Below are 18948 nucleotides of genomic sequence, written 5' to 3'. Positions count from 1 at the left end.
GATGACCTTTATACTTGCTCTAGTTCGGCTACTAGTTAAATCACAGAGCTTTGATAACATAAAAGATTGCACGCTGGTCTAGTGGTCATGGCGCTCGACAGCTGATCCAAAGGTCGCGGGATCAAATTCCGGCCGCGACGGCTGCATTTTCGATGGAGGTGAAAATGTTTGAGGCCCGTGTACTTAGCTATAGGTGCACGTTAAAGGAGTATTGACATGAATTTTAAAATTTTTCGGGTTGTTGCTCTAAATGAAAGCACGGGTGTCGAGAACCCTAAAAAGAGTGTTGGTGGTGCCTGGGGATGCATTGCATATATTTTTAATACCGCTTCTTTCAATCAGCAGTTTCGGTTTCGGTTTCGAGAGGGCGGCTTCATAGTGACGTGTCAAGTCTGCCCGTGACGTCACGGGCAGATTGCCACCCACGAAATATGCACCTGCTGTCCTTTGCTGTCAGTCGAACGTGGTTCATGATGAGTGAACTGTCGTCCAGTGCCTCCGACAGCGATTTCTGTGATTTAGGCTGTATGCAGAACCCACATTTCGCAAACCAAGTGAGCTGACTTGAAACGTCATAGGGCTCTCCATGCGGTGAAGCTGCCTTGCAGATGCTGGGAGATGAAAACTTTAAAATCCAACTTAAATATTTATACGTGTTTCCCGGATGCGGTGTGGGGAGAGCGTTAACACTACATGCCAACGAAACAAAAAACGTCCGTTTTACTGCACTTCAAAATCGTGTCAATACTCCTTTAAAGAACTCCAGGTGGTCGAAATTTCCGGAGCCCTCCACTACGGCGTCTCTCATAATCATATCGTGGTTTTGGGACGTTAAACCCCATTTAATAATATTATTATTATTATTGCTGTTATACCATAATAATTGATATTATATTTTTCTTGGGATTTTTGATGCTCAGCTGCTTAAGTAACGTAGCCTTGATATGATCACCTTCTTCTCACTTTTAATGGAAAACTGAGCTATCTAGTATGGATTCGTTCTTAAGACAGTGCAGCCCTCACGAAAGAACGACGTTGGACGAAAAAAGTGCACGAAAAATGCGCTGTTGTGTGGACTTCTTTCGTCCTTCGTCGTTTTTTGTGAGCGCTGCACAGTCCCAAGTGTGAAACTTATTATATCAGATAATTTTATTGTTTTGTTTCGGCTACCACTTAAGCTAACATTGTTTTTACACTATTATCTAACTGCATCAGGTAATGTTGTTGATTTGCATGCTTCGGCTTCCGGATTATCAGCGTATGTCCTGTGCACTTGTCATTCGTCCTAATGAGAGCGCTGAAAAATTTTTAGTATGTTTAAACTCCCATGCCTTACATGGCATTAACGGATTCTATCAGTTGGTCTTTGTAATTGTTATGGTACGCTGTCAGCGAAAAAAATAGAGCAATAATTGATAGCATCAGATGGTCTTGCTTGCTTTTCTGGTTCAGTTTAGTTGATTGAAACATTCTAGACTATGACATTTTCTTTGTACTCCAAGAAATGCTTGGTATAACTGACGCAGTAGCTTGGAAAACAGTTCACGACTTACATGTTTCGCTTGGTGGCCCGATCTCAGGATCGGCTTGGCGGTGCTTACGTGGCACTAGTCAGCTGGGGTGGGGTCTCCCCTTCGTCTTCTTTGAACCTTAATAAAGATCGCTCGCTCACTCACTCACTCACTCACTCACTCACTCACTCACTCACTCACTCACTCACTCACTCACTCACTCACTCACTCACTCACTCACTCACTCACTCACTCACTCACTCACTCACTCACTCACTCACTCACTCACTCACTCACTCACTCACTCACTCACTCACTCACTCACTCACTCACTCACTCACTCACTCACTCACTCACTCACTCACTCACTCACTCACTCATTCACTCACTCACTCACTCACTCACTCACTCACTCACTCACTCACTCACTCACTCACTCACTCACTCACTCACTCACTCACTCACTCACTCACTCACTCACTCACTCACTCACTCACTCACTCACTCACTGTACTTTGCTTTGTAGCGCACACATAAGAAAACGACTCGACACGTCCTTCTAGCGCCCGAAGCCTAAAACCAACATTTTTTTATTTTCTGCACCCCTCGCGCCAGCCTTGCTGCTGCGCCGCTCTAGGTCACGCCCGACCTCTTCTTCCTTCACCGTGCAATCGGTGGCGGTGGCGCTACATTGCTCTTTTCCCTAGAGAGCAGCATGACCTGCGAACAAAACCAGCACTGCCAGAAAACTCTGCGGATTGAAGTGGTGTCCGCACCGACGAGAACGGCGACATGTGGAACTGGATTGAGCCAGGCGACTGTGGGAGTCATCTCACAAAAGGCTGGCTTCAGGCGCTACAGTGCGATGCTGTCAGGTTTGCCGTGAACATCCACGATATAATGTCGACTTGCGTTTTTCCAGTGGCGGAAAGGGCCCGAGGTAGTACAGGTGCAGAGCAGGCCGAATAGGTCCAAAGAGTACGAAAACGTGGGCTGCATTGGTCAGGTCGAATGTAATGTACGGTGTGCGTTCTAGAAGGGCGTGTCGGGCAGGGTTTAAGAGCCCCGAAGATGGTGTACGTATTCGTGAGTAGACACAGCTGCCGAGGGTGGTTCTGAGGAGAAGAAGGCGCTCGGCAGACGGAGCAGAGTGCCCTAGACAAGCTCCGCGCTCGAGCACCCAAAGCCAAATTTTAAGGCGAACCGGATACCAAGAAGTACCAGGGGCAGACGTTGAACCCATTTCTATGGCGTGCCACGGGCAATCAGAGCAGCCTTGAGCTGTCGATGGAAGCGTTCCACGAGGCCATTGGTCTGGGGATGGTAGGCAGCCGTGCGAAGACGATGCGTGCCAAGGAATCGCAGGAGTTTGTGAAAGAGGGCAGACTAGAATCGCTGTCTTCAGTCAGTGACGGTCTTGGTAGGGCATCCGAAGCGGGCAACCCATGTTGTGACAAATGCTGCCGCGACCGTTGCAGCAGATCTGTCTCCGAGTGGTGTCGCTTTTGGCCATCGAGTAAATCTGTCGACAGCTGTGAGCAGGTAGGGAAATCCATCACACGGTGGTAAAGGTCCGACGATGTCATTGTGAACTATGTTGAAAGGATGGCCAGGCTGGAGAAACAGGCGTGTTGGGGGAACAGGGTATCTGTGGATTTCGGCAAGTTGGCAGTGTGTACTGTACTGTACATGCACGTACCCAGTCGCGTACATCTGCGTTCATCCGAGGCCACACGTAGTGCGATGAAACAAGGCGTTGCGAGGCATGAGCGCCGGGATGAGCGAGCTGGTGCGGTGTGTCGAAAAGCTGCTTGCGTAACGTGCTAAGGACAAATGGTGTGGGTGTGCCTGTAGAAGTGTCACAGACATCATCAAGCAGGATACCGCCCAATCGCAATGCTGTTTTAGATGAGCGCAGTTGTATGAGCTCGGGATCATTACCTTGGTGTGCTGCGAGCGTCTGCACATCGAGTGGCGCAGGAGTTGCAGATGATGTCACGGTGTCCACCCGGCTGAGAGTGTGAGCAGGTGTGTTCTGGTCGCCGCTGACGTGTCTGAGGTCGGTGGAGAATTCTGATATAAACAAGAGATAACGGATTTCTTGTGGAATTGCGTCGACGACGCTCGGCAAGGCCCATATGTCAACGGCTTGTGGTCCGTGAAAATTGTAAATGGTCGACCTTCGACGATATGGCGAAAGTGTCGAATGGCGAGGTAAACTCCAAGTAACTCTCGACCGAAGGTGGCCCCGCCACGGTGGTCTAGTGGTTATGGCGCTCGACTGTTGACCCGAAGGTCGCGGGATCAAATCCCGGCCGCGGCGGCTGCATTTTCGATGGAGGCGAAAATGTCGGAGGCCCGTGTACTTAGATTTAGGTGCACGTTAAAGAACCCCAGGTGGTCGAAATTTCCGGAGCCCTCCACCACGGCGTCTCTCATAATCATATCTTGGTTTTGGGACGTTAAACCCCAGATATTATTATTATTATCGACCGAAGGTGCTTTAACGAGCTTGTGTTAGGCTAAGTTTCTTGGAGAAAAAGGCTAATGGTTGCCATGAGTTGTCAACACGCTTCTGGAGAACCGCTCCCACGGCTGTGCTAGACGCGTCAATCATGAGGGCTAGAGATGCCGTGGAGTTGGGATGGGCAAGAAAGGCGGCGTTGGTGAGCGCGCCCTTGATCTTGATAAAGGCCTCTTCAGCAGTGGCGTCCCAAGGGAGCAAGGACGTCTCGTTCTTGCTGGTACTAGTTACAACAAGCACTATCTATCTATCTATCTATCTATCTATCTATCTATCTATCTATCTATCTATCTATCTATCTATCTATCTATCTATCTATCTATCTATCTATCTATCTATCTATCTATCTATCTATCTATCTATCTATCTATCTATCTATCTATCTATCTATCTATCTATCTATCTATCTATCTATCTATCTATCTATCTATCTATCTATCTATCTATCTATCTATCTATCTATCTATCTATCTATCTATCTGTCTGTCTGTCTGTCTGTCTGTCTGTCTGTCTAGGACTTTGTGCTCTTGTGGCCGTAATGGAAAGTATACCAACATTTGTATGCCATGACATGGCTCCATGACAAACATCAATAACAGGCCATAGCAGGAAAATCATCATACAGATATTATGAATGGCACGATTTACGTGTGATGGTCTTGCTGCTCTTGGGGCGGTTTAGTTCACTTCATATATATACCAAAATTGGTACGGCATGACAAGAGTATGATGAACATAAGTGACAGGTCGTAATGTCTAAATCATGAAATGTGTGTCATGTACGGCATGATCTACATTACATGGTCTTGGGGCACTCGCGGCCCTTTAGTCAAATGGGTATATACCATAACTGGTATGGTGAGACATTTCGCTTTGACGAACATAAATGACAGGCTGTACTTGAAAATCGTGAATGCATGTCATGCACGAGATGATTTCCATGCCACGGTCATAGTGCGATCGTGGCCGTTTCGTTGGCTTGATATACACCAAAATTGGTATTGCGCGACCTGACTTTATAACGGACTAATGGAAAGGTGCTAACATGAAAATCGTTATATGCATGTCATGTGCGGCATGACTTACAAGCCACACTCATGATGTGCTGGTGGTCGTTACGCTAGCTTGACATATACCGAAATAGGTATGGCGTCACATGACTCTATGACGAACATGAATGACAGGTTGTAACATGAAATAAGGAAATGCATGTCATTCTGCTGAACGATTTACATGCCAGACTCATGGTGCTCTCGCGGCCGTTTCGCTAGCGTGATATATACGAAAACTGGTGTGGCGTGATATGACTGTATGACGAACGTATATGAGAGCAAGGCTGGGCAAAGATACTTTGAAATTGTATCGCGATACAATACAAGATACTCAGGCAAGAAGTATTGGAGATACAGATAAAAGATACTGCCGCAAAAATTGTATCCGATACGATACTTGGCAATTGTATCTTAAGATACTTCGATACGTTCTCAAATTTGTTATTATAGATCCATATAATGTAGCAGCAAACGCCTATGCACGAAAATGTCTGCTTCAAAATTTCTTAACTGTGACCAATTTGATTCACTTGAATGAAATGTCTGTTAGTATCTCAAGAGTTCTGCCCTTCTTGCTCAAAGTACATTAGTTTCCTTCCAAAATAACTAATTGGGGTTTGTTTTAGCTTCTTCACAGCACAATGCTTTGTACACTTCGCTGACAGTGGCACTTGCTTTTTTGCACAGCTTGCCGACCATCTAGCAGGTTGCCATACAATCACAATAACTTCAATAAGAAGCTTTTTCACGACGGCGCAAATACCGGTGTGGACTTTTACCTTGTTCGTAAAAGACAGCTTTTGCACAATACCGTATATCCAGACCGGTGCACTGCAGCAACAACGCTGGTAGCGACATTTTACAGCGAAAGCTGTTATGAGATCATTTCACCGGCCGTTTTTGGCGCCGTAGTTGTCCGCCGCCGCCGCCGGTGTCCGTAACCAGTATCGCTCGAAATAAGAAAAAGAAACGGAATAAGAAAAAAAATCCAGGATGGAACGAGGTTCGAACCTGGGCCCTCTGCGTGTGAGCCCAGTATTCAACCTCTGAGCCATGCCGGTTTTTTTTCTTTATTACTTACTTCTGCGCCTCATACAATAATATTACAGTGCATAAACAGTACATACAGAGGTAAAGACCGGAATGGTTACATAGTGAATAGAATTCCTTTATACAGATAAGTGGCTCAAGATGTTCGAGCCACTCTGGAATTGGGTCTTTAGTTTCACACTCTTCAATAAACTTCGTGATCATTTGGCGAAAATATTCACGAATGGGCAGTGTATTGATGTCGGCATGGCGGACTGCCATGTACTTTTTCCAAATACTGTGAAGGCCGAGCAACATAACAGTATCATAAGGTGCTCCATCGTCTTCATACTTGAAACTGCTTTGCAAAAAGGTCCTATACAGGCTTCATGTCGGGAAGGAACCACATTAGCATATGCAATATAGCGTGGCAGAAGAGTAAAATAAGCACCAAGCGTCGCACAACGCGAATTCTGTATCCAGGCGTCACACAATGCGAATTGCGCAACGAGTAGGTTGTTGAATGCTTCCAACCCACTACAAAGGACTCTGCCATAATTCTTCGTCGTCATCAAGCACAGCATCAACAAAGTGCGCATAATGCCTTACACGCGTTTAACAGGTACCACGGCTCTCCGTAGAATGACGAAAAATCGCACAGTGCCTGCTGCCCTACTTCTCAAAAATTACAATGATTTATAGCGTAGTGGGTTCCTCGCCGCCTGTGCACTTGTATTGGTTGCCAAGGAAGCGCATGATCCATTTCCTCGGGGTCTCAGTAAAGTTCTTCGCCCCCCTGTCTCTCCCCCACGTCAACGTATGTTATACAGCATGACGGGAGAGGGAAATAGCGACCGGGCGTCACCCAATGCAAATAACATAACTGGTGGGCCGTTTAAAGCTTCCAACCCATTACAAAGCGCTGAACCATAATTCTTCATCGTCATCAATCGTCGCCTGAACAAAGTGCACATAATGCCTTACAGACGTGTAGCTGGTGCCTCGTTTCTTCGCGGAATGACGAATAATGGCTTAGTAGGTGCTTCCCAACCTCACAAAAATTGTGATTTATGGCGTAGTGGGTACCTTTCTATTGTACTTGTATTGTAGCCCCAAGAGAGCTTACAACCGGCGCTAGAAACGCCGCTCTTCCAGCTTTCGCTGTGACTGTGCTGCGGTTTCAGCGCAGGCCTGGCGTTTTTTTTTCTTTTTTATTGGGGGGGGGCGCATGGTGTATACTAGTGGTTTGAGCCATTTCGCTAGCGGCCCGGCCCCCACACATGACCGTCTTCGTCTCATTTGTTTTTATTTTCTAAATCAGTATGTTCATGAGCTGCACAGACATGACTGGTCTCAAGCATTCCTTTCATGAGGAACATGTGGTCACCATATGTGCTAAAACATAACCGTGGAACAAAAACTCTATATTTCAGAATCCGCGTCCAGATATCAGTCATTCTGTACATCGTTATCGATGTTTCTCGAATTCTGACGCCAAATCCCCTTCAGAAAGGACCTACATATGAGATATGGGAAAGGCTTCCTTTCAAACGTCATTCTGCTCAAACTCTCTCCCACCATCTTCGCTGTCCCGGCCCTTGCAACTAAATTTAGCGACTGCGGCCCGCTGGCTATAAGCTCATTTTGAGACCCCTGGTGTATACGTAGATGACGTAAAACTGCATTGAATTGTCATATTCTACTTATCTGCTGGCGTAAAGGATTCTTCGTTGATATACTCACTAACGTGCAATCTTTTTAGCAATTTTTCTTCAACGAAAGAACATGTGCAACACAGAAACGTCTCAGGCGTATTGTATAGTTCCATAAAGCGTCGCAGCACACCGCCGCTATTCGCTCTATTGCCACTTATAGCTCCCATTACGTTGCGATTAGTAATGCGAAAAATATTTAAGAAAGCCTGAAACAGGAAAACAAATATAAGTAAAAGAGAGAGGTGGTTGTGTATCGAACATTCACATTGAATCAGTACAGAAACACAATACAGACGGCGCCCTTAATAGCTATAAGCATGAAGTATTGTCAACTTACCTGTTGAGACAACAGAAAATTCAGTGCCTATGGAAAATTGCCCGAAACGACTCGATGGGACGCTCATTAGCAAAACAGAGCATTCAGCAAAACAAAGTTTCTCGAATCCCCTTCCATTAGGAAGGGGATTCGAGAAACTTTGTTTTACCTTTAAGATGGCTCCTAATATTTCCATATTATAATGCAAGCTCAATTTCGCTATTTTCCTAAGCGGTAAGCAGAATGTTTTGTACTGTTTACGCAAGGCACGCCAACATAATTATATATTTGTTTTCAAAATCGCCTTGGCAACGTGTAAATGTGTAAAGAGTAGTGGAAATAAAGTAGACACAAGAATAAAGCAGAGATTTTATTTTGGGAGCGCGTTGCAAGAGACATACTGCTGTTACCAGACCGGAAAAACAGTGCAGAGACTTAGGTACTGTAAAGGATTTAAAATGACAACTAAGAAAGCACCTGCGCTAATAATCAAATTAAGGATTTCATAAATTATTTGAAAAATGTAGCAAGAAGTGAAAAATACGGTACGCCAAGATAGTTTCTTTTAGGTAAACGCTTGCTCTTTTAGATCTAGCATCAGTACCAGTGGTGCTAACGTTGTTAGATTCTTATTTGCATATAAGTTAATTCACGGCATGCATGTCAAACTTACATCCACGAGATGATTCAAATCACTGATATGTAAAATGCACGCAGCGCAAAGGAACCCAATTCTTGCACGCATCACATTTCCTTACGGAGCAAGACGCAAGACGCAAGAGAATCTTCTATAACCACACAGTAGAAACATCAGAATTTGCGCGATAGATGCGGCGCAGGACAGTGGCTAAGAGCAAGTGTCCGGCATTGGCGCAACTAAAACGAAAAGAAATCGAGTAAACAAAAATTACACCATCTCCCGCTAAAGGGGACCATGAGGCGATGCGAAGCCGGAGCACTTGCACGATCGCGTTCCGTTGGCGTTCGTTGGGCATGCTACCGACCTCGCGTCGTGGAACGCGAAGAGGGACGCTACGCGCGTCGTATCTTCCATCTAGCCTGGCCGTTAATTCTCACAGGGCGAGCGGGGAACGCGGTCGACAGGCGGGCAAGAGGGGGGCAGCGTAGGAGAGGAGAGAGTAGGGGAGGGGACGCGCATGCGCTCGAGCTCATCGCGGCGTTGCGCAGGAGAGAATTTCGGCATATCTAGCCCGCGTTTCAGAGGAAGAGTGGAAAGGGGGAGGGGAGATGGGTATGGGAGAGGGGGAGGGGAGAGGGACAGTGGAAAGAGGGAAAGTGGAGAGGGGAAGGGGAGAGGGGAAGTGGAGAGGGGAAGGGGGAGGGGAACGGGAGAGGGGTAGAGGGGAAGTGGAATGGTGAGGTGAAGTGGAGAGGAGTTATGTGGAGAGGGTATGCGCATGCGCAGTGAGGGTGGTCACGCCGCACACCACCACCACCACCACCGCCGGATTGAGCTCGACCTTAAGATACTTCGCATCTAAAAGGTACGTGGGCTGGGCGTAGACGTCCGCGCGCTTGTTTTCCTCATCTTCTGCCCTCACTGGGGTACTCTAGCGCAAAAATAAAATTGCGTCAGTGCCCTAAGACTTATTAGATGCGAAGTATCTTAAGGCGGAGCTCAATCCGGTGGTGGTGGTGGTGTGCGGCGTGACCACCCTTACTGCGCATGCGCATACCCTCCCCACACACCTCCTCTCCACTCCCCCTCATCATTCCCCCTGTCCTCCACCCTCTCCCCTTTCCTCTCTCGACTCACCCTCTCCCCTTCCCCTCTCCACTTCCCCCCTTTCCACTCTTCCTCTGAAACGCGGGCCAGACATGCCGAAATTCTCTCCTGCGCAACGCCGCGATGAGCTCGAGCGCATGCGCGTCCCCTCCCCTTCTCTCTCCTCTCCTACGCTGCCCCCCTCTCACCCGCCTGTCTACCGCGTTCCCCGCTCGCCCTGTGAGAATTAACGGTCAGGCTAGATGGAAGATACGACGCGCGTAGCGTCCCTCTTCGCGTTCCACGATGCGAGGTCATAGCATGCACAACGAACGCCAACGGAACGCGATCGTGCAAGTGCTCCGGCTTCGCATCGGCTCATGGTCTCCTTTAGCGGGAGATGGTGTAATTTTTCAGATGGCTTAGTGGTACCAGTACCAGTTTGAGAAGTGGAGTTCGGCCAGCGATTATTGTTTCGCACGGTTGTGCTGGGATAGAAGTATCTTGTATCTTAAGATGCACGATACATTATCGAATGTATCAGAAATACAGATACAGATACTCGTCTTTCGAGAAGTATCGCGATACAGATACAAGATACCCATAGAGTATCTAAGATAGTATCTAAGATACATGTATCTTCGATACTGCCCAGCACTGTATGAGAGGTAGTAACATGAAAATTGTGACATGCATGTCATCTTCGGCGTGATTTACATGTCACACTCATGTTCTGCTCGTGGACGTTTCGCTAGTGTGACGTTAGCCGAAGATGGTATTGCGTGACATGAATATATCACGGACATAAAGACGTGGTGACACGAAAATCATACCATGCATATCATGTGTGGCATGTTTGACATGCCACGCACACGATGAACTGGCGGCTGTTTTCGCAGCCTGACATATACCAAAATTGCTATAGCGCGACATGTCTCTGTGACGAACATAAATGACGGACCATGACATGAAAATTATAACATGCATTGCATGTACGGCGAAACATGAATGTCATCTATGGCTGGCTTGATGATATACACCAACATTTTTGTGGCACGGCATGAGTCTACGACAAAAATAATGCAGGTGGTAACATGAAAATCAAGACGTGCATATCATGTACGGAGTCATTTCGCTCGTGGTGCGCTCGCGGCCGTTTTATCAATGTCATATGTATCAAAATTGGTATGGTGTGCCGTCAGTGTACACATACCATATATGGTAGGTTGTAACATGAGAATCGTGATATGCATGTTATTTACGGTATGATTTACATGCCACCGTTTTGGTGCTCTCGCGGCCCTTTGGCTAGTTTCGTACATACCAAAATTACTATGACATGACGAAGATAAGTGACAGGTATAAGAGGCAAATCATGGCATGCACGGCATGAATTACCTGCAACGTTTATGGTGCGCTTGTGTCATGAATGCCATGGTTTGCCTCAAGAAATCCTCGCTCAATCGGCTCCTCGATGACTAAGCGAGGGCTGATGTAATGCGAATTAGTCAGCTCCTCGCTGATTGATTCGCATTGCATCGATTTCAAGAGTGTGCGAAGTCTGCCGGATTTTCTTGCACAAAAATTTCAGTTGCTCGGCGTTTTCTTGAACTTAGCCCGATCATATCTCTTTACTGAAAAGCTATAAAAATGTAGGCTATAGCAAGTTGGTAACTAAGTATGCGTAGAACGTAATGCGGAATTGTGGCCGGTTTCCCACAAGGTTTTTTTAGATAAACTTGCAAAGTTGTAAAAAATGAAAGCGTTTTCTGGGCCAATTTTGAGGTTTTGTTAATAAAAACATGTGCACTGTCCATAAAAACGAAACTTAAGTGAACAAAAGTAAACGCGCGCATATATTTAGGTAAAGAAATTTCATGAACCTATGTTTAATATACTTTGTGTAATTCATAACCCACCATTCACCACGTCATTACTCATTCTAGCTGCTTTGAAAAATATATTTTTGCAGCAGAACCTATTGCCAATCTCTTCGTTCTATTGAGACCAAAATATGTAAACCTTTGAATAAATTTAAGTGGTCTACCAGCCATCCTTTGTTCGATATTACGTGGAATCCCTCTCAATACCTCCAATGCCGGAAGGTGGTACTAAAAAAAGCGGTAGCTGAAACAAAATAATGCGCATTTGTTAGCAGCCAGTACGAACACTAATATTCAAAAGCGAAATTAAATGCTTAAGCACTTAAAGTGGTTACCATGAAGGTGGGCAAGTGGCTCCAAACATCCACCTTGTCTCAATCATGTCGACTGCAATATCTGCGATTATGATGCAAAACGTGCCATCACTGAGGCGGACTATGCTAATAAAGGATGGAGCAATTTTTAATATAGTAGTCATTATTGAGATGTGACGACTCTTTCTTAATTAAATTAAGTACAGCTTTAGAATAATCCAGTATATGCATCGGTTTCTTGAAATCTGGTTTGACATTGCCCTCTAGCACAATGCTTATGTAGCAATGGTCACTTGGCCACGGTAATACGTTCAAAGAGGTAACAGCATCAGAATAAATAGGACTTGGTCAAGTATGTTACCACTTATAAGTTCGTAGAGATGCAAACCACCCTTCTCAGCGAGGCACCCGAAGACCAGGAGTAGGCCGTCCAGCGGGCTAGGGCCGTCACCGAGGACCTCCGAAGATGATCCTCGAATGGTGGATCCCTGGCAGCCTAGCCCCGGATACAAACAACCGTTGGACAAATAAAGTTTATTCAGCTCAACTCGTTCAGATTTACTCAGTTAATTAGGTGTGAAACGTTACAATCATAACATAAATTCACAAAATTCTCTATTGAAACGTAAGTAACAGAGGAAATAGGACACATGACTTACCACAGTAGAATACGGAAATTAAGATCACCTATTTAATATCGTTGAGCGAAGGTACCGAATATAAAATCAGGGCAGCTCTGCACCGGTGGTGCGAAGAGTTAGGTCGCAACGGAGCTATCTTGCGCTAGTGGTGCAAGGCTGGAAGCAACAGCGGAGGAAGTGCTCAGACTCCCGAAGAAGAAGCTGCCCTCCTAAGCGTCCCTTCCTCTCTTAAGCGCCATGGGTTTGGCGGGAACATGCCACCTGACTAGTGTTACGTCATTTTACGTCACATAACTAGTGTTACGCGATTTTGCTGGAAATATGTCATGTGATTATTGGTGCGTGGTTTTGGCGGGAAGATGTCACTTGACTAGTGTTACGTGATTTTGATGGGTTCTTGTCTTGTGACCAATGTTACGTGATTTTAAGTAGTGTTCCCCTCCTCATTATTTTTCTTCTTTCTCTGTTTCTATTTTTTGCTCCCTATTTCTTTCTATCTCCTTTTTGCTCTCTCTCTCTTTTCTCTGTCCCATCGTAACGGTGGTCTCGTGGTTATGGCGCTCGACTGCTGACGGGAAGGTCACCGTATCAATTCCCGGCCGCGGCAGCTGCATTTTCGGTGGAGGCGAAAATGTTTGCGGTCCATGTACTGAGACTTAGGTGCACGTTCATGAACTCCAGGCGGTGGAAATTTCTGGAGCCCTCCACTACGGCGTCTTTCATAATCATATCGGTTTTGGGACGTTGAAGCCCTGATATTATTATTCTGATATCTTTTTTCTTTTTGTCATGATGACGGGCGCACGTGTTAGAAGAGATGAAGAAGACGACGAATAGAGCAGGCGCCGGCATGATGACGATAGTTTATTGCAACATCACAGAAACTGCGCCCAGCTACAGCAGCTTCGCTGTTCCTAGCGCTAAATAACTTCTACAGCTTTAAACAAAACAAACAAGGTGTGGTTGGTGTGCGGAGAGAGGCACAGAAGAGCACGTCACCATGGCTGATGGGAATACACATGCACACTAGTTCCAAATTCCAGGCGACAGGACTGTGAAAGGTGCGAACGTCATCAGGCAGTGATTACACGCCTTTAGTGACTCTATCAGATGATATTTGTAATATCTCTGGGAAGGCTGCCAGCGATATAAACATTCTTTTATGGCGGTGATTCTATGAGATCAGATTTACAATCTTTCTCGTTCGACTACGAAGTAAACTGACGTAGTTGAGTAGCACTTGCTGCATCGCGAGTTGGTTCATAATTGACGTCAAAGGAATACATAGAGAAAACTAGGAAGCAAACACTCGAGAAAGAAGTATGAGGAAGCTGAAAGTTTGAGTGCTTCTCGAGTCTTTGTTTCTTTTTTGCGCTAATATGTATTGTTTCGACGTCAACGAACTCACCCAGCAGCAAGTCTTTCTCATACATATTTATAATACATTGAGCCCTTTCTGCGGGATGGCTGCTTGAAGCGACATCAATGATTTGTCTCAGATGAGCACCCAACCTTTCAGCTTCCTGCATTTTTTCTCAAGTATTTGTTTCTTTGTTTGCGTTAATATGTGTCCCATTAAACAAGATAGCTTGGGTAGGACTGACTGATTCCAGTAGATTATGTTTGAATTTCTTCTGGTGCGGCTTTCATTTACAGGATCGAAGCTTTGATAGTATTAAATGATCATATCACATCACGTTTGCAATCTGTATGCTTCCGCTGCCAGTGAAACAAGACTAGCTTTGAAAATATTAGATAATTCTGTCAGATAATCTTTGTAGCGTTCCCTGTAAGGTGACTAGCTAAACTAGAAGATTTGATAGCGTTTACTGATTCTATCAAATTAATAGATAAAATGAGCCCTGAAATTCTCAGGATAGATCGTTGGAAGGCCCAAGACCGCCCATCGATTTCACCAAATTCCCAAAGTATAAGCCAGGGGTCTCAAACACGCGGCCCGTAGACATATCATTTGCGGCCTGGCCCGCATATGACTCTCTTCGTTTCGTAATAATTTCCTTTCATTTCCTTACGAAGTATGTTCATCAGCTACATAGAAGCTATATGGTGACCGCACCCCATTCGGTCACCATGTGTTGAAACATAAGCATGTAACAAAAATTTTGATATTTTTTTCGTTAATATTTTCTACACGCCCTAAACGCACACAAAATTCACAAGATCAGATCCTCAGTCGGCGCAGACTTTTCAGACGTCTTCCGTAACGTGAATATTGAGCACCTGGAGAGCCATGAACTTGTGAACTTTTGTTCTGCTCGTTGTCTGTCGCAGACTGGCCAGTTAAAGCATCCTCGTTATGGTCACCGTCGACTGCAATATCCGACACCAGGCCTGGATGTTCAGTGTATGTTCATATTACAGATGTTGACTGTTGTATGGGCAAAGGTGTCGCTGACAGACTTCCCGAAGAAGCTGGCTATGGAGTACATAAAAACATAAAACAGACAGTGAACTGACGCCTGGGACAAGATGTCAACAATTCTAGACGAGGACACGGTTGGGTGTTTGAACCACGCATGAGCATGGCCATGGAACCCTAGCCCACACTTTGGCGTCCTGCACCCACACGTCCTCCCCTGATTTCAGAGTGTGGATGATCTTCGAACCGTGGCTGGCATTGTAATTTTTTGCCTGAATATTTCGTTGTCCTCTGTTCTTGTTTTGCTTTGTTCCTGGAACTGTGACTGGCGTCCGAAGGGAGTGTCGCATCAGTCGCTTAGTGCACTATTGCTGAAGATGCCTGAGGTGTTGTGCCCGGACCAATGTGGATGACGCCGATGGTGTATAACGACGAGACGAACTTTCACCTCGTAACAATGAGATACGCGTCGATACCATGCACGTAAGCTTCCCTTTGAATCGAAAAGAGGACAAAATAACTTAGCAACGTTGCTTGTTGGGCGAGTTGGAACGAGTCAGTCATAACGTAGTTGAGCGCAAAAAACAGGCAACAGACGAGTGAGAGGACAAGGACAATTCGCTCTGTCCTTGTCCTCTCACTCGTCTGTTGCCTGTTTTTGCGCTCAACTACGTTACGAGGACAAAATAACACGAGCTTAGGACCCATGCAGTAGAGCAACGTACGTGGCTTGATTTCATCGGCAGCAGACGCTAGGCCTGATATGAAGGAGAAGTTTTCGAATTGTTGAATTCATGTTGGCCACTGATCTGCGTTGTTGAAGTTAAAAGGCGGCGGAGTGCGAAGGTAAATGCTGGTCGAAGGGGAGCAGCAGAATATAAAGTCTCGGGAGCAGACATCCTAGGGACAGCCCCCCCCCTTGTGACACCATGCCGAGATGCTCTGCAGGTAAGGGCAATGCCCTGGAAAGCGCCGTAAGCGCAGCACTTCGCAAGGGACACCGTACTAAAGAGAAACCCGTTTTATAAACCCCTCTTTATGTCCTACCACTTCTTACACAATCATGAGGGGTCGACTAGTCTATTATTATTTTCTACGCACCCTCTACACACACGGCATGAAGCATTCAGCCATCACAACGAAAGCGCTATAGCCAGCCACCGTTCCAACTCGCGCAGCCACCTGGTCACACTGCAGGCAGCCGCTCCCGCAAACACTCAACTGCCATGGCCCCCGCAACACTGCTGGTATAGCTTCGGAACTACGGGCGTTACCACACGAAAGGTAAGCACATACATCAACTCATACGAAACTTGGAAAATCCCTAGGAATCTAACACCACTTACGTCTCTGCCATAGTCACGCTCCAAGAAAAGTCCACGTGAGCCATCTTGCCCAGTTGCGGGACCCTCTCGCACCAACCCCAGCCAAAGTGTCCTCAAGCACAGCCAGGCTCGTGTACAACAGCCTAACAGAACGAGAATACAAGATAGAGGAAGATGACATACCGCGCAGAGTCGTCAAAATCTTGCCGCAACAAATGCACCGAGACCTCTCTTTGTTCTAAACGTGCCCTTCTCGTCGAGATCCAAAACGCGACAACCTCGCCAACCTCTTTATTGAAAGAGCAACGATAGCAAGGAACGCAACGCTACTCGTGCAGGAAGTCTTCAACGCAAGATACCCAGTATCGGGGCACGCACTCCCCAAACCGTGTGGAAGAAAGCTGTGGGAAGTGAAGTAGGACATGCGCCTCTCGGTGCATAATGGCCCGAGCCAGGTGCCCTCGCGCGTTGGAAAGAGCCTATCCAAGGACGTGTCCCTCTATTTCGCTTGCGCTCGTAATGTGTAGCTAGCAAGTTGGGCGAACAAAGAACGACTTGAGGACAGCGATCATTGTATACTCGCAATCGAACTACAAGCGTCTAACATTACAGAAACAAGCTCAAGGCCTGCATTATGGACCGGCACGTCTTTCTCAAGGAACTTAAAAGCGAGGCACCCGAAACCATCATCAACCTAAGCCGGCGGACCAGGTACTTAGGTGAAGGCGATAACAATGCTGCTCGCATGACGGAAGCCCTAGCCTCGCCATCTTCGAGGAGCGACTCCATCCATAACGGCCTTCACGAAATTCCCCACAAGGGCTGGTAAACGGGGAAGCTGCTCCAAAAGTGGACACATGCCAAGATGGTCGTCATCTCTAAACCACGCAAGGTGAGAGTCGCGAACAACCCAGATGAATTTCGCCCACGTCATGCCTTGGAAAACTCATGGATTATTAATAACTGTTGGGGATTTAAGTCCCGAAACCACGCTATAAATATGAGATACGCCGTTGCGCAGGGCTCCGGAAAGCATACTCGCGGAAAGCTCGAGATGCTGCCACCGACGATGCTTGGCTTTCTCAACACAAGAATCTCTGCACACAAGACACGCTCCTCACGCTCCTATACGACCTCCTCGCAGCACCGGCAAGAACCGGCACTCGAGTGCTAATAATTGGGCGAACTTGTGCCTGTGTAAGACTTACTCAAAGTAGAAGCAGTAGTCGCTGTTGTTGTAACCGGCGACGCAAAGACCCGGCCTGCAAGAGACACTCATCGGCGCATCCGCCATACGCGGTCCGCGTTCCCCAAGAACGCAAGAGATCTCCATGTGCGTTGCGGGGAACGCGCGTCGGCGTTGCTGCAATACGCAGTCGGCGTCTATCGGACGGAGATAAAAGGAGCGCGTCGGGGAGTGCGCTTGGGACTCACTGGCCTTTGCTCGCCCTCTCGCCTCGCTCTGGGCCCTTGTGATGTAAAGGCGCGTCTCTACGCCTTGGTTCTTTAAACATCCTGTAAATATGTAAATAAACAGGTTTTCTTGTACGTGTGAAGCGCCGCAAGAGTCCTTCTTCGCCGGAACTTGGGTGGCAGCCTCAACCCCTCCTCGGTCACATCAACTGGTTGGCAGCGGTGGGATCGGTTCGTGTTCTTTCCTGGCACCGATGCTGGTGAGTGCTCACTTTCCGTAGAGATTCTACCAGGTGTTTTGGATAGATGGTGATGTTTATCCAAAGGGGTAGATTAGTTGCTGCTTTGTGAAGGATTGGGTTTATTAGAGGTACCTTCACGGCAGTTTGAGCAACGGAAGTCTGCACGGGGTGACCATGGATTTGAACAAATTGAGAAAACCGGATTTAGTGCTTTTGTGCGAGGAGCTGGGGATTGAGGTGGCGACTATACATAGAAAGCCACATTTAATACAGGCAGTTAAGGATTCTGGCGCGGATGAGGAGGAGCTTGCCGAGTGCTGGGAGCTAATTGAGGAGAGGATAAAAAAGGGCACAAGAAGACGAAGAGCGAGAGACCATCAGGCGTAAAGAAGAAGCGGAAAGCCAAGAAAGGGAGCTTGAGCGCTTGCGGCTTCAGCTTAAGATTGCAGAGGCAAAGGGCGTTAGCGGTCTGGGAACAGAAAATGTAGAGATTCAGGCAGGCGCACGATTGAGCATGAGGGACCTCTTGCAGCCTTACAAAATGAGCGAGGACATTGCGTTGTTCCTTATAAATTTTGAAAGAACTTGTGAGAGGATGGGGTTTGATCGTGCCACATGGCCTCAAAAGCTACTAATGGTATTGCCCTGCGAAGTAGCGGACACGCTTGCGCGTTTGCCTGCAGTAGACGCGGATGATTATAACAAAGTGAAGGCTGCGCTCCTAAAGAAATTCCGGCTTTCAGCAGAAGCGTTTCGCCGCCGGTTAGGGACGCACAAAAGAAAACTGGCGAGACATTCCAGGAGTTCGCATTCAATTAAAGGCCGATTTGGTGGAGTGGTTAAAGGGAGAAGGTGCATATGACGATCGGGACAAGGT

This window comes from Rhipicephalus sanguineus, chromosome 7, assembly GCF_013339695.2.
Source record: "Rhipicephalus sanguineus isolate Rsan-2018 chromosome 7, BIME_Rsan_1.4, whole genome shotgun sequence".
Classification (NCBI taxonomy): Eukaryota; Metazoa; Arthropoda; class Arachnida; order Ixodida; family Ixodidae; genus Rhipicephalus; species Rhipicephalus sanguineus.
Note: the sequence above shows the minus strand (reverse complement) of the source record.